General features: G+C 35.9%; 1 protein-coding gene across 3 annotated transcripts in view; it reads right to left on the reverse strand.

Moving 5' to 3' along the window:
• The window catches only part of LOC129751375 (influenza virus NS1A-binding protein-like), a 117,416-nt gene that overhangs the window by 19,978 nt on the left and 75,458 nt on the right, over positions 1 to 21,980 (reverse strand). The gene's annotated exons all lie outside the window — the stretch shown is intronic.

The following is a 21,980-nucleotide window of genomic DNA, read 5'->3' on the forward strand; positions in this document are numbered from 1 at the left end:
GTTCCGGCTTAGAACGAAATTAAATCAGATTAAATATCGATGATAAACACGGAAGAAGCAACAAATCTTGGTCTAAGAAAGCGGTATTTGCCGAAACATTGAAGACCGGACGGAGGATTTATCATTTCCCTCAAATCTATTTCATGAAAGATAAACCATAAAAAAACGGTCATTCCAATAAATCTTCTTAAATCGGTTTGGATATGAAAGGATAAAATTCGCCGGTATCGATAATACTTGAAAGCAATGACAATATTCAATTCTTAGAAGCGGTAACATGGCGTAACTCGTTTTTACGAGGCAAAATAAATCATACGTTGTTACACGGAACCAGTTACTCTGTTCACGTTCTATATAATTGTAATTTCCTCTTAAGTTGATTTGCACGCAACTACTCCCCCTTCCCCATCATCAGTCGGCAACAGTTTGTTTGTAAACAACTCTGGCGGAGGAAGGCGTGGTTTGCAACGTGATTAGAGCTTTTTTCAAGCTGTTCAGAAGGGGGGTTTTATTAGGGTGTAAAACTTCATAAGGGACCATGTAGTAGCATTTCAAAAAAGTTTTTATGATTGAAAAAGTTCAGAGCTTTGAAAGTACTGAATTCAAATTACACCGAAAAATTGGTAATTTTACCATAAAAAAAGCTAATCTCATATCGCGTAAAGATAACTCGGTGGTAATGATAACAATAAATCACGATGACGAAGCTACTAAGGATGATGGTGGGTTCAATTCCGGACCGATTTAGGGCATGATCAACCAAATATTACTTCGTGAAACGCTAACTGCTGATTGACTCATGGTATGCGGTTAGGTCAGGTGTCTCCGATCCGATACATCGTTTATCACTTTAATACTTATCTCTCGTTACGACGACGACGTAAATTGATTGAGTAAAATCCGATCACAAAGGCGCGATGTGAAATAAAACACGTGATGGTTTGCAAATTTAACGCGATTTCTCGCGGTGTGAGTGCAAATAAAACAAAATATTCGTTTGACTAGAAATCTGATCAATAATAAAAAAAATGTTTAAAACGAAAATCACGCACCACGCATGAACACCACGTACAGTCGTAAATATCATTCGTTAAAACAATTAGAACGTAGACTAAAGGTTCATAAACACGACCATAAATATCTGAATTGGCCAGCAGTCCAGAGGATGTTCCATCCCAGACTAGACATCGGTAATAATCTTGATGGGACAAAGTGTAATAACGGTTGTGCGATTAGTAGTACCGTCTTGTTTGCTTTGTTTATCTACAATCAGCTGTCCCGAGCAGACTTTGGTGCCAAAAACTATAGCAAATTGATACTAAAATGAGGTGTGAACAGCAAAATGAGAGCATCGAATTTTAGACGATAGCAACACGCAGAGAAAACTTGGATTTTGAAACAAAACAAAACTGACTTTGATTCAAAAAAATCGTTTTTTGGAATCAAACTCCTGTTTTCTTTGAATCAATGAATTATAGTTTTGATTCAAGTGAATATTTTTTGAAAGAAAGAATAATTTTTTTGAATCGAATAATATTGGACTTTGATTTTAAAGAAATTCTTTGATTCAAAAGACATTTGTTCAATTGCATATTTCTTTCAAAACAAAGTAAATTTTCTTTTAACCAAAGAAAACTGCTTTCGAAGGAAAGGAATAATTTCTTTAAATAAAAACTTCAAACTTAGAGTTATTTAGGATTGAGCAAGTAGAATAAAACAGAAAAATAGAATAGAGTTGACCGGTCGTGTTAAAAATCTAAACCAGTTGATCAGCGTTTGCTAAAGGAGAATTCAGGATGAAGAATGGTAAGTGTATCCGTTAATAAAAAAGTGAATATTTAAGAATTTCTATAAGCGCTTGCATTGTTACAGGACCACTGCTGATTCCGCCCCAAATTCTGCGGTTTGTTTATCTTCGGCCCGATCTTAAGCGGTAACTACCAGTCGGATGATGAGAAAAGCAAGCAACGGAACTTGCTTCTAGAAGTTAGCCCATGAAGATATGCTTTTACGCCAGACTGGTAAAATTTGTCACCGAAATTTAGGATCATTTAATTATATAGTGAATATAGTGAACTAGTGTTTTTCTTAAATTCGTGAATAAAAAAGAATTAAATGTGTTATATTTTTCTATTAATTTTTTGAAATTCCTAATAGGAACTTCGTAACAACAGAAAATATTTCTTCCAATTAGAATAAATGGGGAAGGGTTAAATGAATAAATGCTTTTAAATCTAAATCTTTGTTACTTGTAGCAAACGAAAAGAACTTTGTATCAAATGAAACTGTTTTTTGTTTCAAAGGATTAGGATTTAGATTCAAAGATTTTTCAAAAGAAAAATTCTTTGAAACAAAGAAAAATGCATTTGAACCAAAGGAATTTTTATTTATCCCAAAATCAAAGGAAAAAATCCTTTGTTTTTGCGGCACTTTCCTTTGAAATAAAAAATCTTTTCGCTGCGTGAAAATAAGGCATAATTAAGGTTTCCATATTACTGGATTGCAAGCAACCTGAGCACAAAATAAGGTATCAACAGCAAACTAAAAGCAAATTGTGATATAGCATTTATTTTGAGAGCAAAATAAGGCATCGTTCAGGTACTGAAAATCATATGAAATTTTCGAAAAAAATACATTTGAAATCCAAATTAAAAATGAAAGCAAACTGAGACCAAATTGAGCTTTTGATACCGCAATGATAGCATAGTTTTGTGTTGTTTTCCATCATGGAAAGATTACGTTTGACGCATAACTACAACCAAAAACAAATGCAAAATTGGGCATAATTGAGGTAGTATTTTTTCGGAAGTGAAAACTAAAAAGGGTTTTAACCAAAATGATATATTTTTTTTGTATTTTTATTGAAAAATTAACGCACATAAACATGAAATAAACATGACAAAAATGGCTTCTTCAAAAATAAAAAGATACAAAAACTTTAATTATCACGTTATCAAAATGTTGAGACAGCTAAAATTTTATAAAAAGTGGTTAACATGTAGAAAACAACACATTTTACACTGGAATGACAAATCATATGTATAACGAAAGGTGCATTCCAAGTCAGTACGCATCAGTAAAACTTTCAACTATCAATTAATATTTTGTAAATGTCATGACGATTTGAATATCACTTAATATTCCAGCACCGATTGTAACATCAATTTTCGGACGCCCCGTTAGAAATTACTTGATTGGTGAACTATGCTATTTTTTATATGCAAAAACACTTAGTTTAATTGAAACATTCATACTGACAATACAAAAAGATCGAGTTTTTCATTACATTAGTGAAGCTTGTCACAAATTATCTCGTGTTATTTTTAATAAGTTCAATTTCAATGAAAACAAATCATTTTAGTCTATTTTTATTTCCACTCCAATCGAGAATGCAATTGCATTATGCCGTAGAGAAGTAGTGGGTATACGGCAACAGTTACCGAACCATTTTCTGTTTGTTTTTTCTTCCGGAATGAACCTGTCGTTTTTTCAAATATTTGTGTTTGTTATCTTTCGTTTTTGGAGGGACGGTCCCGATGACCGATAAATCGGATAAATCTCAGAGTGAAAGTGGTGTCGATCTTGAGGGCAACTTTTAGGATTGCGGTCTCGCGACAGCACGAGCTAGCAGATGTTGAAGAACGGAGAATCGTAAGTTTGGTTTATTTAGATTTTAAAATTTGATGTTAATTTTTTTTTTAATTTCAAGGACTGGGAGTGGAAACCAGCACAAAAATACACCTCCCGAGGCTCCGCCGCCAGTTCATCATGGGCCCAGTCGGAGTAGATTCTGGACTATTATGAAGGCACCAACGGTGGTCACTATTATCAGTCGAAACATGTACCGGCGGTATTATCCAAAATGTCCCCATCCTCCTCCTCTGTGAATCAGGCATTTCAGCAGCGACTAATTAGGTTTCCGAACTTTTCCAGGATCGATCCAGGAATTTTCGATTGTCTACGATCGGACTACCCGTAACACAGGGACGACTGTTTTCTGACTTAGAGCACCTGTCAGTCAGTCAGCTGCTGTTTCGTGTGTCGGTGGTTTTGTTATCCGTTCCCGGGCTGTTTCAAATCACCTGCGTGGGAATTTCCAGTAAGAATCAAGTATGTCAACCGGTGATAACTTTCTGTGGTAAAGTGCTCAATACACAGAAGCGTGCTAGCGGAACCACGATCAATCATGAAGATTACGTCGATGCATTTTGTCCGGAGGTAAGAGGAACTTTGATGTTAATGAATTAGGTTAAACTTGAATCACAACTTTTTGTTTTCTAGGTTTCGGTGGATCGGTGCGAAATAAAAAGAAAAGATTAGATGCAAAGAAGGGGCAGGTGATCTGCAAAAAGCGCTTAAGTAATCTGAGGAACCGGAGCTGGTGGGAGTGCCGATGGTGCTGCTTTGGTTGCCGTTAATAGTAGATAGATGATAGAGAAACAGTCAAAACCCGGCTGGGGCGGTTTTTATCTCTATAATTCCAACTTTGTGTTGGTTATGATGGAATCCTACACTGGTTTCGCTCTCATCAACGACTCCCAAAGAATTCGTGCCCAACATGCCATTAACCGGGAACCAAGCCCTATGTGTGATGTTTTAGGTAAGTTTTTTTCACCTTATTTTGTTTTTCATTCGAAAAAGAAAATATTTAGAATATATTTATCTATTTTTGAAACCCGTTACCCGGATGGTGACATTTACCGGATTTTCTGATTTAAATTTTTAGGCAAGAGTTGACTCATGCTCATTGACTCATGCTTCGTTGACAAAATTTCAAAAATTCTATGAGCACTGACTCCTCACGCTAGGCATTTGAACTCGGGAAATGTTTGTTTTAGATGGTTTCTTCCATAATGTTGTATTTTTAGTATTGTTTGTGAATATCTTAATGCAAATAATAATTTTATCTATAAAAAAGTTTATCGAAATCACATCATTAAATTTTGTAACTCAACACACAGATTTTTTACGCCTTTGTGTAGACAACTAAAATACGTGATTATAGATTCTAACAAATAATATTCTTATGTGATTATCAAATTCTGTTCTTAAAGTAATGCTTTGCTCCCTTAGTATAATTTTAGGCGTTTAGTTAGACGAAAGTGTACCGGAAGAAAATTGTGTTGCGACTTGAAAATAATAACAAGAAATTTAACTTTTCACTGGAAAAGTTATAAAATCATAAAAAAAAGTTTTTTGTTGAATTTTTTAGTAAGCTTTCTTATTTAAATTTATTCAAAACAAAAAAAATCAATACTCGAGCATACGTTTACGACCAAATTATAGAAAAATTTGCTATCATGCCTTGAGAGTGAAATTTGCTTTACATAGTGTGGTACACAGCAAAAGTGAAAGCAAAGTTTCCGTGCTTGGTTAGCAACGTGATGCCAAATTTTGCTTAATCTGAGATTTTATGGGTACACCTTATTTTTTCGAAAGATTCGAGAGCATAATAACTTCAAATTTTGCTATCACTAAAAAATATGTGATGCCTTATATTGGCATTATTGTGCTCTCCAAGCTCTCGGAAAACGAGGTGTAACTAGGGTCTCAATTTTAGCAAAATTTGGTATCACTTTGCTAACCAAGTATGGAAATTTTTGCTCTCATTTTTGCTGTGTACCACCTTATGTCAAGCAAAATGAGAGCAAATTTAACTCTCAGGGCGTGATAGCAGAATTTGCTATAATTTTGCCATAAAAGTCTGCTCGGGGTAGCAATTTGTTATTGTAATATCCTCAAGGTGTCTCGAATTACGAAAGACACTGTACACTACTGATAACAGATAACTACTGATAACATCGCAAGGATTGCGATTCGAAACCTTACACACTATGAGAATAAAAAGACTGGACAGTCTATTCAAAGCCGTGAACGTTAACGGAGTCATCTAAGAAACGTATCTTTATTTAAAATCAAAAGGAATTCCTAAGTAACTACTTAAATCAATTGCATGCAAATAGTAATATATTACAGTGGCGACGAGGTAAGAACAAAGATTTATAATCTTTGAAAGAATCCAGATCGCGGAAGTTTAAAATTCTGGAGAAGTATAAGCTACCAGTTGGTAAGATTGATTGTAGTGTGGTAAGGCTACTAAAGCTGTTGTTGCAGACATTGCTTCTGGCCAGGGCAATTGTTGAGCGATTAGAAGTTAACGTAAATGTTCTACTAATGATTTTAACTAAAACTGTGATTAATTAAAAAAATAGAAGTACATACTTCAAAATCTCAATATTAACGTGGTTTAACGCCATTTTGTTTGATATTTACTCCTCTGAATCTATAGGTTTGGCTGAGCCATTGTTCTATACCCACCCGGATTTGGCAAGCGCGTAAGAGAGGCTAAATTATAGCAAAGAACAGAACAATTGGATAGTGACCATATCACCAGAGCATATTCGGCAGACGAGGATCAAGTGAGATAGATCGGTGACCAGTGAGCTGCAAAGTCATTTCGGCAGAGACACTGTGAGGAGCACTTCGGTCCGAGTTGGTTTAATCTGCATGCAGTGATAAAACCAATTGCGCTCTCAACTTGCTGTTGTTGTTGCTTGATGGTTGGTGCTGCTAAGGTTGCTGTTGAGGTTGCTATTGTTGTGAACCACGAAAACTGCGAAGACAACTGGTCGAGTTGTTGAACTATATTGGAAACAGGCAGTTAATGCTGCTGACCCCAGAGCATATTGCTGATTTATAGTTTCGTGATCATCAGAAGGTTTAGCAAACCGTCACTGGTGTGGACGTAAGTCACCGAGTCACGTGAGTACCACGAATTTTGCTTTTCATTTGGATCATTTTTTTAAACCTACAAAATGTCGATACCTGGAATGATTGGTACTATGGACCACTTTCAAGTGGGTAAATCTTTTTCTAATTATATTGAGCGTTTTGAAATTTTGTGTGGGTTGAACAAAGTCACTGAAGAAACCAAAAAATCGTGGTTTATATCCTTGAGTGGAGACGACGTTTTTGATGAAATTAAGCTGATTTTTCCTAAAAGGGAAGTCAAGGATTTAACTTACGATGAAATAATAGCAAAACTCAAAACAAGGTTTGATAAAACTGAGCCGGTTCTTATGAACCGATATAAGTTCTATAACCGCGAACAGGGGGCTAACGAAAGTGCTGAAAATTTTGTGCTTGCAGTTAAATTAATGGCTGAGAGCTGCAATTTTAGGGATTTCAAAGATGAGGCGATAAGAGATAGGCTGATTATTGGGCTTGCGAACAAAGATTTACAGTTCAAACTGTTATTGGAAGATGACATTGGGTTGAATACACTTGAAAATAAAATTATTAATAACGAACGCGCTTTGGGGCAAGCAAAGTTAATAGGTAAACATACTTCAACTAATGCAGATGTCCTATCCATCAAGCATCGCCTGGGAAGAAAAGAATATTTCGATAGTGAAAGGAAATTCCAGAACAAAAATGAAATGCATCCAAGACGGTTTAGATCGCGTAGTTTCAGCAGAGATAGATGGAGAAAATATTAAAAGGAATTAAAAACGTCAATTGTTATTTAGATGATGTGCTTATTGCTGGGAAAACCTTTGAAGAATGTTTGGACAAATTGATTCAAGTTCTCAATAGACTTGTCAATGCAAATATTAGTGTGAACTATAATAAATGCAAATTTTTTGTAGATTCCTTGCCTTATCTAGGTCATTTGATAACTAAAGATGGATTACGGCCATCCCCAGAGAAAATTTCCACGATAGCTAAAGCTAAGGCTCCTGAAAACGTAACTGAGCTGAAAGCCTATCTGGGATTAATTAATTATTATAACCGTTTTATACCGAATTTATCTTCAAAGCTAAGGTGTTTGTATGATTTGTTAAAAAAGAATACTCATTTTAATTGGACAGAGCAATGTAATCAGGCTTTTCTGCATAGCAAAAACACGTTATTGAATGCTAACATTTTAGACTATTACGATCCAAAAAAAATCGTTGGTTGTAATCACAGATGCCTCCACGTATGGATTAGGGGGAGTACTAGCACAAATTGACAATGGTGTGGAAAAGCCGGTATGTTTTACATCCTTTTCTTTGAACTCTGCCCAACAAAAATATCCTATCCTACATCTGGAGGCGTTGGCATTGGTTTGTGTTATAAAAAAATTCCATAAGTTTTTATTTGGTCAACCTTTTGTAGTCTACACAGATCATAAGCCGTTACTGGGAATTTTCGGTAAAGAGGGTAAACATTCGTTGTACGTAACTCGACTTCAAAGATATTTATTAGAATTGTCAATCTATAATTTTGAAGTTCGATATCGTCCGGGACATAAAATGGGCAATGCCGATTTTTGTAGTCGATTCCCCCTCGAGCAGAAAATTCCTAGTTCTCTCGATCAAGATCATGTATATTCAATAAATTTTTCTTCTGAGATGCCGTTGAACTTTTGTTCTATTGCTAAGGAAACTAGTTCTGATAAATGTCTAAGTAAAATAATTGAGTATTTAAATCAAGGTTGGCCTAAGAAATTAGACATGGAAACTAAAGAATTTCATGGATTGAAATCTAAACTACATTTGGAGCAAGGAGTGCTTTTGATGGATGGCAAAGTTATTATTCCTTCTAGTTTAAAAGATGATATTATGAATTTATTACATTCAAATCATGAAGGCATAATAAAAATGAAAAAATTGGCTAGAAAATATGTATATTGGAGAAAAATTAATGAAGACATTGAAAATTTTGTAAAATGTTGTGCAACTTGTGCTAAAATGGAGACAAAGATAAATAGCTCTCAAAATGAACCTTGGACGCCTACTACACGTCCGTTTAGTAGGTTGCATGCCGACTTCATCCATTTTGATGGAAGCACTTTTCTTTTAATAATCGACAGTTTTTCTAAGTGGTTAGAAATAGATATAATGTCGAGAGGAACTAATGCTAAACAAGTTATAAAGAAATTTTCATCTCTATTTTCTCGCTTCGGTTTGCCTGACGTAGTCGTAACCGATGGAGGACCTCCATTCAATTCAGGAGATTTTGTCATGTTCTTAGAAAAGCAAGGAATCAAGGTTTTAAAAAGTCCTCCTTACCATCCCCAAAGCAACGGACAGGCAGAGAGGATGGTAAGAGTTACAAAGGATATCCTTAAGAAATTTTTAATTGACCCGAAAACAAAATCCTTGGATCTTGATGACCGTTTAAGTTTTTTTCTCATGAACTATAGAAATAGTTTTATTGGACAAGATAGCATTTTCCCAACGGAAAAGGTGTTGTCGTATCAACCAAAGTTACTATTGGATTTATTAAATCCATGTAAAAGTTACAAAAATAATCTCAGTGAACAACCAAAGAAAAAATACAAATTCGATCATGAAGTTGTTCCTCCCCAAAACCCATTAGATAAGCTACTGGTCGGGGATATGTTATACTATAGAAATCCTAATCGAAAAGATTTTCCAAAATGGTTAGAAGCTAAATTTATAAAAAAAATGTCTAAAAATATATTTCAGATTTCCATAAGATCCCACGTACTATCAGCGCACCGAGATCAACTAAAACCCTGGCATCTAAAGAAGCGAAGTTCCATGTTACTAGTAGGTCTGCGGAATAGCACTAAAAGGACCAGGATGGAAAGCTCGGATGAGGAGGATTTCTTTGGTTATCCAGCTGAAGAATTAAAAGAAAATTTAGAAGTGGTTCGACCGAAAAAGAAACCGCATGTGCATGAAAGAAGCCCTATCTTAACAAGATCCCGTACACGATACGAAGAATGTGCATAACTTGAATTCAGTAATGAAAAAATATATATATAAATATTAAAAGATTTGGTAAAAAATTATAAAAAGGATTTGAGATCCTTTCTAAGAAAAGGGGAAGTACTGTAATATCCTCAAGGTGTCTCGAATTACGAAAGACACTGTACACTACTGATAACAGATAACTACTGATAACATCGCATGGATTGCGATTCGAAACCTTACACACTATGAGAATAAAAAGACTGGACAGTCTATTCAAAGCCGTGAACGTTAACGGAGTCATCTAAGAAACGTATCTTTATTTAAAATCAAAAGGAATTCCTAAGTAACTACTTAAATCAATTGCATGCAAATAGTAATATATTACAGTTATCATTCTGCCTGCGTACCATTCAGGTGACTCAGCTATCGAAGATGTGTGATGATACTTTGCATGAATTCTCGATTTTTTTTTGTTTCGATTTTAGTCATTTTATCATATTTATGGCATTCGCGACTGTATATCAACGTTACAGTTGGCGGACACTTATTGAAAAACTTATCTGGTACAACTGTATTCGATGTTTACTTTAAAGCTCGAACTCGCGGACATCAGCTCAGGAAGCAACGGACTTGCCAAGTGAGCTTTATTACAAGTCAAAAATTCTTGAAATGGTAAACACATTATGTCCGGGTTAAACATGATTCTAATGCGACATGACCTCAAACCTTCTTTCAACAGGTCTTGCACAAACTAGAATTAAATATAACTATGTACAGGGTGACAAAAAAAGTCCGGTCACACAGAAAAATCTCAATATTTCAAAGAATAAGATGAAAATCAGAATTTGACTTTCATAGCTTTATTCAGTAACTCATCAAGATACTTCACAGACGATATCTCGGAATTATACCACCTTTCTCTAATCGAACCAGCTTCAGACGTCTCGGAAAATCGTAGCAAGCGGCGCGCACTTCCGGTCTCGTATAATCTTTTTCAACCTTGGAGTTCTCACAGACCTTGGTCGTCCAGATCGTGTCTTGTCCTCTGTGCCTTTGGTCTCTAGGTATCGATTTATGGCCTGGTACACGAATTTCCGATTGATTACGAGCGGTTTTAGGTGTTTGAATATGTTGAAGATGTGTCCGGGTTGTTACTCTACTCTACTCGTCTACTCTACTCTACTCTACTCTACTCTACTCTACTCTACTCTACTCTACTCTACTCTACTCTACTCTACTCTACTCTACTCTACTCTACTCTACTCTACTCTACTCTACTCTACTCTACTCTACTCTACTCTACTCTACTCTACTCTACTCTACTCTACTCTACTCTACTCTACTCTACTCTACTCTACTCTACTCTACTCTACTCTACTCTACTCTACTCTACTCTACTCTACTCTACTCTACTCTACTCTACTCTACTCTACTCTACTCTACTCTACTCTACTCTACTCTACTCTACTCTACTCTACTCTACTCTACTCTACTCTACTCTACTCTACTCTACTCTACTCTACTCTACTCTACTCTACTCTACTCTACTCTACTCTACTCTACTCTACTCTACTCTACTCTACTCTACTCTACTCTACTCTACTCTACTCTACTCTACTCTACTCTACTCTACTCTACTCTACTCTACTCTACTCTACTCTACTCTACTCTACTCTACTCTACTCTACTCTACTCTACTCTACTCTACTCTACTCTACTCTACTCTACTCTACTCTACTCTACTCTACTCTACTCTACTCTACTCTACTCTACTCTACTCTACTCTACTCTACTCTACTCTACTCTACTCTACTCTACTCTATTCTATACTATACCCAACTTTGTCATTCGTTCTCTTAAGAAAGTTTACATTTTTAACTTAGGTTCTGAGTTTTTGAATGTTTTTGGAACTTTTTAAAAACTGTAGAAGCTTGTCCTCGTGACGAGTTTTTTGAAAAGTTTCTTGGGCAACTCCAACTCGTAACTTTCTCATAAACGGTTGCTTTGGAGAACTCTTAACACTTGAATTTGGTTGTTAAAAAAATGTTATTTTCTGTGGAGTTAGTATAAAATTTGCGGAGCCAAAAAAAACGCGTGATGACAGTTCGGCATGCGCCTACTTTCTCCAACAAAAAAAAATGCCTTCTTTAGACAATCATACATTTTTCCAGTCAGTAGAACATGTATTCGACGATGCTCACTATTAAAGCTCTTTAAAGGGTTTTCTCCGACATGGCCAAGCTTTTTATGACTGACCTAATTGAATACCCTCAATTGCTTAAGGGGGATCAGCAGAAGCATTCTACATTTATTAAGAAATTTCAGGCTTTTTCGTGAAACAGACCGAACCTGTGTCCCTGGAAGGACCCCTGGGCAGTTTCGGTCAAGGTGAATTTACATTGCCATCTGTAAAAAACTAGCTTTTTTGATCAAACATATAGGCCTCCCAACCTCACAGGTCTATACCTAAATCAACATCCCATGCTATCAATCTTGTAGCGAAAGTTCTCAGCTTCACGATGCCTAAAAATTGCACAGATAAAATCTTTACCGACATTTACGGAAAAAGTACCAGCAAGCTCCGTCAGAAGATTTCCATAACTGACTGAAAGAACGCTTTGAGGCTATGGGAGAGAATTTCGATCCAATCTTGATTTTTGTTTTTTGTTGCGAAGGTTCCGAAGAATGTTGCGCATTGTTCAGGTGGTTCGATTTGATTAATTATTAAGCAGGAATACGGTTTTGAAGCATTTTTTAAAAGTACGCGAAGTTCTCAGAAGAGCTACTAAGTTACGGTCTTCAACAAATTCGTTTAGCAGAAAATTTCCTTTAGAAAATTTGTAAATTGGCGCAAAAACAATCACATGGCTTTGTTTCAGAGTTTTAAGAAAAATCATGTTCGTTTTTTTTTCAGAACAAAATATTAAATTTTTCCATACAAACCTAATAGTAAAATTTACTTACAATTTTCCCGTATTTAGCCTACCCCTTTTCTGATACTTTAAAAATCTATGAAGAATCATGGATGAGTTTTGAACCAAAACGAAGCTAATTAGACCTTAGGGTTTGAAAAATTCGTAAATGACCCCAAATCGACTCAGTCTATTAGACTAGACAGGTAACCTAAGAACTGAGATATAAGACGTGAAACAAATAAGAAGTGAGAGAAGAGAAGGCAGCAGTGAGACGTGAAAAATGAGACATGAAAAATAAGAAGTTCTACGTAAGACGTGAGGAATGATACGTAAAACGTGAGAACGTGGGATGTGAGAAATGAGAGATGTGAAGTAAGGCGTAAGACCTGAGAAATGAGTGAAAGAAGCGACGTGAAGAGAGAAAAGTGAGAAGTGATGCGTTGTACGAGAGATGTGTGACGTGAGAGAAGAGAAAAGAAACCGTTCTCATACCTTACTTTCCATGTGTCATGTCTCAGAGCTCACATATCACGTCTCATATCTTAAAAACCAATGTGGATATTTTTAACTGAGACTACAGTAAACAGGTTTTCTAAAAAATAGTGGAAGTATTGCTGTTAGTAATAAAAACCTTTTTTTTATCAACACAATTGATGATTAAAATTAAAAAACTTATACCAATCCCCACTCTATTTTATTTTTAAAGCTTATGAAATTTTTCGAGTAACATCAAAAACGAATTATCCGTCATCAAAAACTGAACAAACAGGGTGCAAATCCATCAAGTCATTAACCCAGTCATCATATTTCCCGCAGCCAAGTGTAAGTCAGGGGATTTTTCGTACCGCCCCATGAATGAATCGCCCGTTTTTTTAGGATATTAATTTGTGTCGTATTTTTTTTTGCTCTTACTCCCGGTGCCGATGTGGTGTGTCCACTCTCTCTGAACCGAATGCCGGTAAAAATATGGGTCGAATACGTCAACCTATGTGCGGTATAGTAAATCTATTTTGAAGCGTTTTTCAGGTTTTTTTTTCTCAACGTTTCTGAGACCTTGCCAGAACATATGAGGAGACACGCTTCGCTTCACGTTTGAAAGGTGCACTTTTGCCAAAAAGAAAAATTGACTAAAATGTTGAGTTCAATTAGCTGGTTTAACGACTTTTCTGCTACACGCAAAACATATCGCTTGGAATCTTAGAACACGTTTTTCGACGCCAAAATAATGGGAAGTAAAAATCAACGTGTTTCTGATTTCTGGGTGTAGAGAGAGATTTTGGCATCGTAGGTACTTAATTTAAGATTTATGCTTTGCAGCCTGTTAACGGTTTGTTTCGACGAGATGCGCTCGAAAAAGTACATCCCATTTACTGTGAATCTTCTGTTTGGGGCCAAAATTCGCCGGCCGGTCTTGTTCTAGTAGGTAAGTATGGCTGCGAGAGCTGAGAACATTCGAATTTGTTTGTTTGTTATTGTAATTGCCCGATTGCGTGTCTATCAGCGCTTTCTGGCATCGCTTCTGGTTGGCCAATCGGGTATTGGTTTGAACTGGAAGAAACCTGATAAAGTATCAGTCTCGATTGTGTTTTCGTTTTTTACTTTCAAACAACAACCGGACTATCAAAATCGTGCGTTTCGAACATCGCATTTTATTGAGGAGCGATGCAATCGCCATTGGCAGAGGTCAAAAAGATCATCTGAAACAAATTGAAACATTATTGACCTTCCCGGAAAGAGAAACTACGCAGTTGTGTGTACTTTCATCGGCTCTCTCTCGTAGTTCAAAGTCATCATTTAACCCACATCCGACGAATGTCACTGGCCAATATGAGAATGGCCCCCATTCTTGATTATGAATTATGTTCACCAACAATTGAGCAGGCAGTATTTATGGGTTATGGGTTATGTAGCACCTTTCGAAAGGAAGGATTATGATAACTATAAGAATTGTTTATTCAAAGAATAACATTTTTATCTATGGTAAAACACTAACTGAACAGTTCTCGAATATAAAAGATTACCTCTTGAGGAATTCTTTTTTAAAAATTTTCGTTGCATTGGTTTTGAGTGCATTGTTTGTGCTGATTGCCGGTTCAAAAATAAATATTACGAATTAATTAATCGTTTATATATTGATGGCCGAAATATACAGATAAAAAAACGAAAACTGTTATTGAATCAGTTCATTGTTATTAACTGGAATTACATCTCAGGATTAAATTAGATATTTGAGTTTCAGGGATTTAACGCGAAAAAAAAATCTGTAGGAGAAATTCAATAGACATCTCCCTATTATTTCTGACATCATAAGAGTATGCTAATATGCTCCATTAAAAAGCATAATTCAAATGTTATGAATGTAATAATGAAACCTCGTTCTCAAAAAATTAACACAAATTGCCTACTCAAATATATTAAATTAGCAGCATTTTGTCAATTGGTTTCTTAAGATAAGACATCTTAATTTCATGATCTCTTGAATTCCTCAATAATTTATGTTCATTAACTTACATAAACTTTACATTTACAAGCGAAACTCTGTACTTGAATTCAAAAATTGAGCTTTGAATCTGTATTCGAATTTCTATACGATTTCTGAAAGGTACAAAAAAAAACGATTTTCGAATCTTAATTCCAGATCAGAATTTTATGAGCCTAGCCTAGCTTAAAGCCCTCATTAATGAATCTTTTATTTAAATTCCATAGTTTGTGTTTAATCTAAATTCTATTTAATTTATTTTTAATCTGTAATGAAATACAAATTCGAGTTAAAACATGAAATTCAAATGATGAATCTGAATTTTCAATTTTGGATTGCTATTTCGAAGCTATAAATGTTTGAATTTTGTGTAAAAATTAAGTTTAAGAACTTGTTGAAACTTATGGTTTCCTCCGGCGTCTGGGACAGCAGCAGACGACTTCGCTGCCACGAGCTGAACCAAAACATTGTTTATTTTGGTTCTCCACATGCTTTGGGTCCAATTCGCAATCGAGAACAATGGATCAATAATTGCTGATGACAGATAATGATGACAAACGCTATACAAATGTTTACATCATCACACGGTTAAGCGAGACTACTCAAATTGGGTTCGTGGTAACACAACAGTGTTGCCAGATATTCTGGGTAAGACTATCAAATTACTCAATCAGAAATGAGTACTTTCCCGGTTAGGGAATATGAGAAGTAGAAAGTGACAAATAGCTATCGCTTATGTAATGAGTGCTATTATAGTGACTAGACGAACGAAACTGGATAAAGATTAACTCTATTCCACCAGTGAAACCTGCGTTTTCAACAGTTTTTGGGCCCAGATACGTCTGGATTAAGGAACACAGAGTTAGTGAAAGGGGAAATTTCAATACTTGCGGGTAACAAGTTCATCAGCGGCCAGCGCAGACAGAAGGACCAGCCAGGTCGAGGGGCTAGCCACCAGCCACAGCACCGCCAGAGGGATATCCAGGAGCCAGAGGGCCAGCCAGCAGTCGGAGGACCGCCAGCACAGAGACCAACCAGCGAGATGTCCCAGGCCAGCCAGGAGGTCCGACAGAGGTCGTGTCCGGGGTGATTCGTGGATCGTAAGGGTTACTCTCGATGTCGTCACGAGCCACGCTGCGGTTAGCAAGCATGAGCTCACGCCCGACGGCCGTAAGAAGTCTCGAGATCAGCAACCGGGTTGCGCAGATGTAGACAGGTCCAGCTCCAACAACACCCCGGATTAATTGGGTGGTGATGATAGCCATTAGAATCACTCTCGTGCTTTGGTTGCGCGCTGTGGTCAGCAGTTATGGGCTAATCCAAGCGCAGAGGACCACCAGCGCAGAGGATCGTCAGCACAGAGGTCACGATGCTCCAGGTCAGCCAGAAGGTGTCACTGGAGTTCGAGGCCGGGAAGTCGGGTTTCGAGAGGATTACTCTCGATGCATTCGCGAGTTACGCTGCGGTTAGCAGTGTGAGCTCATTTCCGACGGCGGGAGGAGGACTCTCGGGATCTGTAACCAGGATTGGTCAGGTTCGAATACTTCTGATGGAGGATTAGCCCGGAACGGAGGTCATAGGAACCTACTTGTAGAGAGGGTTACTCTCGGAATGTGGAGCTGCGCTGCAGTTAGCATGCGTGCGCTGATTAAAGCCAGTTTATTTTTCCTGTAGATTTGGAGATATTTTGGCGACGGTTAGTGGCCAGCAATTTCAGCAGTGCGTCAAAACCAGATTGGGCGCATGCTGCTAAAGGTTTCCTTCCGGTTCTTCTGACCTATGCGTGAACTCGTCTTCGACGGTTGGAAAGTTTTCTGGGTGCTTTGGAGGAAGTGGTTTAAGCGACGGTTAGTCACTAGCGCAGTCAACTATTTCTTGCTGCGGATATACGGGCGATATCATCGAGACCAGATATTCGTGCAGCGCACTAAGCCTATACCAGGCCAGTCTGGCTAATAGCCACTGACAAACCTGAAACGTATTCTGCGATACCTTTGACGTATGACCGATATGGCGTTGGTATACCGCAGAAACGCGAACACGGATCCATTTATGGGAAATCTTATTTCGTGGTCAACGGACCGTCAGCAGACGGTCAGTTTGTCGTGGACCGAACCTGAGATAGGAGCCCTTTGCCATGCAGTCAAAAAAGGTTAGTGATTAACAAACTTCTTTGGTGAATTGGATGTGGTTAGCACGTTAACGGAGGACAACATCCCTTGCATCCAGTATCTGGAATGGGCGCTTACTCATCAGCGAATGAAGCATCTGGACATGAAGTATGCATTTATCAGTTTGTTCATTGTTTGTTTTGGTTCTCCACATGCTTTGCGTCCAATCAATTCGTAATCGAGAACAATGGATGACAAACGCGGTACAAATGTTTACATCATCACACGGTTAAGCGAGACTACTCGAATTGGGTTCGTGGTAACACAAAAGTGTTACCAGATATTCTGGGTAAGAGTATCAAGTTACTCATTCAGAAATGAGTACTTTCCCGGTTAGGGAATATGAGAAGTGGAAAGTGACAAATAGCTATCGCTGATGTAATGAGTATGGGAGAGTGGGGAATCATGGGCCACTTTTTTTCGTTGTTCCACAACTTCTTTGTTATAAATGATAAAATGAAAATGAAAAATTGTATGCTTTTCTATATTTTCAAGGTATCATAAGGTATTTTTTTTAATTTTTTAACAAGTTATTTTCCCCAAATTTTGACTGTTTGAAAAAAGCAATATTTTTTGGATTTTGAAAAAACAGTGGGGAATCGTGGGCCACCAAATCCAAATTGACCAAATAACATGCAAAATTTATGAGTTGGCCCAAAACTGTAATTTCCTAACTCATTTCGTTATTTTAAAGCCATTTCAGATGATGAAATAAAAAAGAGAGAAATATTTTTCATAACTCTTCATTTGGCAGAAGAAAACTTTACAGATAGGAAAAACGTATTTTAAGTTCTGAATGTGTTTAAAAACATAAAAATATAGGTGGTTCAAGATGTGTGGCCCACGATTCCCCACAAGCTATGATTTGCAAATTGGTTGCGTTTGTGTGACTTATTGATGTTTCATCAAAAATTCCTTTTCCACGTGAAAGATCATGACAAAACTAAGATCATAAGCGTATGAGCATATTTTTGTTATGCACTTTAGGTTCCCCATCGATGAAATTAGCGGGTGTTTTTTTAATTATGTAAGTAAATTTTTCTAAATTTTTTTTAGATTGATAAATAAAAGAAGCATATGATGCGTATTTAAGTCTACAACATATAGGAATATATGCTCACGCAAAGTGACGACAATGACAGTTGGTTTGAGATTTTTATCTCAACATACATCTGAGATATTAAAAGTGGCCCACGTTTCCTCATGGCCCACGATACCCCACTCTCCCTACTATTAAAGCGACTAGACAAACGAAACTGAATAAATACTAACTCTGAACACTGAAACCTGCGTTTTCAACATAACTTCTGATTTGAATATAAAACAAAAAATTTCTTTTTTTGCATATTTGTCAAAATATTGGAAATGCATATGATCTCGAAAAACATTATTTTAATTTTATATGAAATGCAAAACCAAATTTGAACCAGGATTTCAAAGCAGCTTTTTATTTCGAATTTCTTATGATTATTCGAACTGAAATTCTGACCTTAATTTTAATGAACAAGTGAGAATTTTTTTTGAAAAAATGAAGCAGAATTTTGAACTTGGGATGGGATTTTGAGGTTTTGACATTAGTTTTTAGTCTAGATTGGTTACTCTTGAATAATTTTACTCAATTATCGTAATTTGATTTTGAATTTATAGAATACCTTACTTTTTTTTTGGATCCTCTTGGGGGGGGGGGGGGGGGGGCGGTTTTCTTTGAGATTCAGCCAGGACAGTGGAATTTGGAATTGGAAATTAGGATTATACCCAAGCAACCAAAAGCTCCATAAACATTCTCTTAAAAGCTTACTCAGCCCGGCTCAAAGGCTTTCTAGCATTCTATTCAGCTAGAAATTTTAGTTCATATCCACACTTTCAAGTTCCATATCCAAAGCTGAGTAGAAGGCTATTCAGCCTTTGCATGAACTCAAAAAAAAAAAGAAAAAGGACAAAATAAAGCGTTCAACTTTTTTTAGTTAATTTGAAATCTTACAACAACCAATCTGTTTATTTTACCCATTTCTCTAAATGAATTTCATACTAACACTAGAAACTGCTTCTTGCTTGTGGATTTGAATCTGAGCCCTTCTGGTGAAAGCTGAGCACGTTACCTTTGTACCACGGGCGATTCTTAAGGTATCGATGTTCAGAACATCAATTTAAGGGTGGGGTAGGGTCTAACGGGTATAAAAAAACACCATTTTCACGATTTTTTTCTAGAGCTATCGTTCAAACAAATGTATTCAATTTTTTTGTATTATACAAAGCATTGTTAAAAGAACATTTAGTAATTTTTTCGTAGAAAAATATTGAAAAATGAGCCGGTGACGGAGCACTTTCGAGGATGCCTTTTAGAAAACAGGATTTGCGGTGGACACTGTATCTCAGCACAGAATCATCTGAAGTCAAAAAATCAGAGCCAAATATTTTTAATAGATGTTTTTCTGGACCCCAACGTTTTTATTAAACTTAAAAAAATTTTTATGAAATTTCTGTGGCTGTTTGAAGTAAAAACTACGATTTTTCACGAAAAAATCCGCCATTTTTCACCAGTAAAATCTCTCCAAAGTAAAAAAAAACAAAAAAGAAAAACGTTGGGGTCTGGTATTTTATATGTAGAAAATATGTTCCAAATTTAAAAAGAATCGGATAAGTAGTTTTCAAATGACGATGTCCACGGACTTTAAAAATGTGCTTTCGAGAAAAATGCGTTTGCAGTATCTGCTCTTGCTTTCTTGCAGTATTAGATAAGAGGAGATGAAGACCTATAATTTCTACAGTTTTGCTTCAATTGACTTGAAAATTTGACACAACATTCTTGAAATGTTTTACAATAAGAAAATAAAAAAAAATCGATTTTTTGAAAGTGCTAGACCCTACCCTCCCCCTTAAAAAAATTAAGAATTACCCCTTCTCAAAGTAGGCTTCTTGCAAAAAGATAAACAAACAATTACGGAATTAGATTCAGCAAGATTTGGAATTGAATAAACGTTAGTATAAAGTGTGATGTTATTTTTGTGTAATCCTGTTAGTACAACATTTTTTCTTCTACTTTTTTCAACAGTTTAGAAAGAAAACTTCTTAAACTATCAAACCAAGAAGAGGAGGACTAATCAGAAGAAAACGGTAAATTGAGTGAGGGTTAAAAGCAATCTGAAATAGGAAGCAATAGCCAAAAAATCGTAAGTTTTCATGAATATTTTTATTTCTTCTTAGTGTCCATTATGTGTTATAATTTTCAGGATACTTTCGAAGTTTTGGACGCAAATAAACTTATAAAACGGTTCAACTTATCGGAATGGTTAGTTTAGTGTCCGTTGTCACACAACTCATAAGATAATTCTGTGCTTGGTCGCTATCCTACCTTTTTGTTGGAGAAATTAGCAAGATGAGTCTATCAATAAAATGATTATCACGATACTCAAGTTGGAGGAGTAAAAAAACTCTAGGAAATCATTCAAAGCTAAAAACGACGTTTGATTCGAGGTTTGAAACATTGAATTGATATCCTTCTGAATTTATTAATCAAAACGGTTTCTCTCAATAAAATGTTATTCGATTTTTCATTTATATTTAAAAATTAACTTTTTTTTCTTCATTTTAAGCCTTCAGCTTCTCTCTAAACTCATTCGGAGTAAAGTTTAAAGTTTTATTCCTCTATAATTTTAGACCTATAAATTATTCCTATGAGAGAATAGTAATAAAACTTTAATAACAACTTTGCGATGGAAAAATGAAGGATTTTCTGTTATTCACTCTTAAGCAAAATCTTAACGCTTACGTTTGCATTGCAGTTCTTTAGAAGTTCCTCAGGGAACCAAAAAGTTCGTAACAAGTTCTGCATGGAACCAAAAAATTCGTAAGAAGTTCGTAACGAAGCACGATAGTCCAAATTGAATGATGGATTTTTTAGGGTACTTGGAACGCAAAAAAATGTTCTATGCTACTTGTTTAGACTTTTCATGTTCGTTCAGAAGTCCACTTCAAGCACTTATTTTCATTTCTCTCGAGGTAAAAAGTCCTCAACCAAATGTGAACTTTTAATGCACAAGATTAAGTATCTATAGATATAGATATGCGACTTTTGGTTACTTGGGTAATTTAAAAAAAAACAAGTTGAAGATCGATCATCGAGGTTAAGCAGATTCATTTGCTAAATTATGATTCAGAATCTGATTCAGAAGTGAGATTTCCAATTTGAATTTTTCAAATCATATTGTAGGATTAAATATCGAAATACAGATCCCGTTCGTTTTTGGCAACATTCGATTTTGGCAACATTCGATTTTGGCAACATCCGATTTTGGCACATGTGCCAAAATCGAACGGTTTTAAGAAAAAACATTAACTATAAGTTCTCGTTATAACACGACCAATTGAATTTAGACAAACACCATAAATACGTTTTTATGTACTGAAATGGTGATAAAATGCAGCAATAAAAACAAAAGTTTTTCAAAATAGTTTTAAAGTACTCAAAAATGACGAAAAGATGAAAAATTCAAAAAGTTACAAAACAAATTCAAACAAATGACTGAAAATGACAAAAAACAACTAAAAAATGATGAAGAACGACAAAAACTGCAAATATGACAAATGAAAACAAACACTATAAACAAAACAAGAAAAGTGGAAAATGCATAAAAAACATGATGAAAAAAATAAAAAAAATAATGACGAATGGTCGGAAATTGACCAAAAATAACGTGTTTGCTAATAA

This window comes from Uranotaenia lowii, chromosome 3, assembly GCF_029784155.1.
Source record: "Uranotaenia lowii strain MFRU-FL chromosome 3, ASM2978415v1, whole genome shotgun sequence".
Lineage (NCBI taxonomy): Eukaryota > Metazoa > Arthropoda > Insecta > Diptera > Culicidae > Uranotaenia > Uranotaenia lowii.